Consider the following 3,991-nt stretch of genomic DNA (forward strand, 5'->3'; position numbering starts at 1 on the left):
ACATATATATATATATATATATAAACATACATATATATATACGTGCACACATTTAAATTTACATACGAAGGAAGAAAAGTACTTAACACTTATAAAGTAGTATATATGTGTATATATATATATATATATATATGTATATATATATGAACCTCGCTAAAGTACAGTGAGTGCTTATATATATATATATATATATATATATATATATATATATATATATATATATATATACACATACATACATATATATTTGTGTGTGTGTCTGTTCAAACATGCTTTTAAAAAAGGACCAAAATTCTTAAAAAAGAAATATATGTATATTATATATAATGTTTGTATGTTTATATATATATGTGTGTGCGTGTGTGTGTATATATATATATGCATAATATAAAATTACCAACTAATTATAACAACATTTTAATATACAACATCCGTAATGTTTGTTTCCTGAAAGAATATTCCCCTCAGTAAAAATAACATTATCATCATCATCGTCATTATCATTATCAACAACAAATGTAAGTTTCATATTTTAATTTTGTGTTAATTCCTTTAATTACTTTTACCCTTTTAAACATTCTTACATATTTTCTTTCATTCCCTTTTTTCCTTCATTGTATTATAATCTCTTTCTCTGTCTTCGTTTTGTTTCATTTCTTGTTTTGTTTTATTTCCTAGTTTGTTTTTATTTGTTTTGTTGTTTTTCCAAAATTATTTCCGTCATTATTCATTTTTTTATGAAATCAATTAAAGTATATATCCTCATATATATATATAAGGCCGGTTTATGTATATAGTTACACAGGTAATGTCATATATATATATATATATATATATACAAGTATATATGTCATGTCAATATATATAGTTAGAGGTAATGCCGGTTTATATATATATATATATATATATATATATATATACACACACACACACACACACACACACATATATATAGTAATGTATATATATATATGTTTGTGTGTTATAAGGGTATAAATACACAGATAAGACCATCGCTAAGACTTACATGCTGGAAACGGCAATCACCCCCCCCCCAAAAAAAAAATTTTCTTAATATATATACATATATATATATATATATTTATATACATATATATATATATATATTTATATACATATATATATATATATATTTATATACATATATATATATATATATATATTTATATACATATATATATATATATATTTATATACATATATATATATATATATATATATTTATATACATATATATATATATATATATTTATATACATATATATATATATATATATATATATATACATACATATATATATATATACATACATAAATGTATATATATGTATATCTGTGTGTATATGCATGTGTGTATGTATATATGTGTATTTATATGTATATATGTATATATACATGTGTATATGTATAGGTGTATATATATATATATATATATATATATGTATATATGTATGTGTATATATGTTTATATGTATACATGTATATATATATATATACACGTATATGTGGATATAATTGTATGTATGTCTATATGTATATATGTGTTTGTTCACATATATGTATATATATAAATGTATGTATATATATATATATGTGTGTGTGTATGTATATATGTATATATATATGTGTGTATGTACACATATATGTATATGTATGTATATGTATATATATATATATATATGGACATATATGTATATATATGTATATATATATATGTATATGTATATGTATATATATGTATGTATATATTTATATCTTTTACTTGAGTCAGTCATTTGACTCCGGCCATGCTGGAGTACTGCCTCTTGTGGGGCAAATCGACCCCAGGACTTATTCTTTGTTAACATAGCACTTATTCTATCGGTTTCTTTTGCTGAACCGCTAGGTTACAGGAACGTAAACACACCAGCATCGGTTGTCAAGCGATGCTGGGGTGACAAACACAGACACACAAACATATACACACATACATATAATATATATATGTACATATATATATAAATATATAACGTGAGAGAGTTAGGGGTTGGGGGTACAACCCACTAAGGGATAGTATCTATCCAGTATACTGCTGGGATGGTACCCAATTGTTGCTACACTAGTGCTATACTAAGTGCAATCAATGGGAGCGGGTAAAAGTGGAGGTTTTACCCCAAATTTGTATAATAATTAGAAAATGGAGGATAATATGCTGAACCCAACTACTTGCAGACGGTGTATCTCGTTGAATTCATTAATTTAATTCATAGCAAAAGTGACAAAAAAAGAAAGAAAGAACCAAAGTACAGGTGTCTATGGCAGACTATGTTATTTTGCCAACCTGGTTTACATATAGAAGTACAAAGTGAATAAGGAATTAGAGGATGAACAGAAGTTTAATCTTACAGCTGTTTCGGCCTAGTTTTAGCAAGCCCCATTCTATCCGAATATTCCTTTCCGGAGTGATTATCGGATGACATTTTGCTATGAATTCAACGGGATACACCGTCTGCAAGTAGTTGGGTTCAGCATATTATCCTCCATTTTCTAATTATTATATAAATATATATATATATATATATATACACACACAGTTGGACGATTTGACTGAGGACTGGTGAACCAGATGGCTACACCAGGCTCCAATCTGATTTGGCAGAGTTTCTACAGCTGGATGCCCTTCCTAATGCCAACCGCTCTGAGGGTGTAGTGGGTGCTTTTACATGCCACCGGCATGAAGGCCAGTCAGGCGGTACTTGTAACAGCCATACTCAAAATGGTGTATTTTACGTGCCACCTGCACAGGAGCCAGTCCAGCGGCACTGGCAATGATCTCGCTCGAATGTCTTTTCATGTGCCACCGGCCCAAGTGCCAGGACCGCGAAGCTGCAGCACAAGTGTCAGGAAGGCGACGCTGGTAACGATCACACTCGAAATGGTGGTGCCATCACGATTTCGCTTTCGCTTGCCCCAACAGGTCTTTGCAAGTGGAGTTTAGTGTCCAACATAGGAAAGGTATGCATAAGTGGGCTGGCTGCATCCCTGGTAGAGGCCTTGGATTTAGGTCTCACTTGGCTTGCCAGGTTTTCTCATGCTCAGCATATTTCCAAAGGTCTTGGTCAGAAGTCATTGCCTCCGTGAGGCCTAATGTTCGGAGGTCGTGCTTCACCACCTCATCCCAGGTCTTCCTGGGTCTACCTCTTCCACAGGTACCCTCAACTGCTAGGCTGTGGCACTTTTTCACACAGCTATCCTCATCCATTCTTGCCACATGTCCATACCAGCGCAGTCGTCTCTCTTGCACACTACAACTGATGTTTCTTAGGTTCAACTTTTCTCTCAAGGTACTTGCACTCTGTCGAGTATGCACACTGACATTACACATCCATCGGAGCATACTGGCTTTGTTTCTTGCAAGCTTATGCATGTCCTCAGCAGTCACGGCCCATGTTTCACTGCCATGTAGCATGGCTGTTCGTACACATGCGTCATACAGTCTGCCTTTTACTCTGAGAGAGAGACCCTTTGTCACCAGCAGAGGTAAGAGCTCTCTGAACTTTGCCCAGGCTATTCTTATTCTAGCAGCTACGCTTTCAGCGTACCCTCCCCAACTACTAACTTGGTCACCTAGATAGCAGAAGCTATCAACTACGTCTAGTTTTTCTCCTTGGAATGTGACAGAAATTGTTTTCTGCACATTTACAGTGTTTATTGCTCCTGAACATCTGCCACATCCAAAAACTAACTTAGTAGTTAACCTTCCTTTGATATTGCTGCACCTCTTATGTGTTCATAGCTTGCACTGGGTGCATCTTATAGAGTTTCTACCTACGCCTTTTCTACAGATCGAACAGGGCCATCTACCTGAAGGGGTTTGTGTTTTTTCTACCTTCCTACTTATTAGGACTTTGGTTTTAGATAGGTTGACTCTAAGGCCCTTCGATTCTAGACCTTGCTTCCACACCTGAAACTTCGCCTCTAGTTCTGATAG

At 33.0% G+C, this 3,991-nt stretch overlaps 1 protein-coding gene across 3 annotated transcripts in view; it reads left to right on the top strand.

Moving 5' to 3' along the window:
• Positions 1–202: 202 nt before the first annotated feature.
• Positions 203–3,991, top strand: part of LOC106870769 (ubiquitin carboxyl-terminal hydrolase 44-like) — a 123,482-nt gene continuing 119,693 nt past the window's right edge. Inside the window, exon 1 of one of the 3 annotated variants that reach the window (XM_089340679.1) lies at positions 203–518. The gene's annotated coding sequence lies outside the window, so the exon portion shown is untranslated. The remainder of the gene's footprint in view (positions 519–3,991) is intronic. The other 2 variants (XM_089340678.1, XM_089340680.1) reach the window with 2 other exon arrangements.

This window comes from Octopus bimaculoides, chromosome 23 (genome assembly GCF_046866305.1).
Source record: "Octopus bimaculoides isolate indiv1 chromosome 23, ASM4686630v1, whole genome shotgun sequence".
Taxonomy (NCBI): Eukaryota; Metazoa; Mollusca; class Cephalopoda; order Octopoda; family Octopodidae; genus Octopus; species Octopus bimaculoides.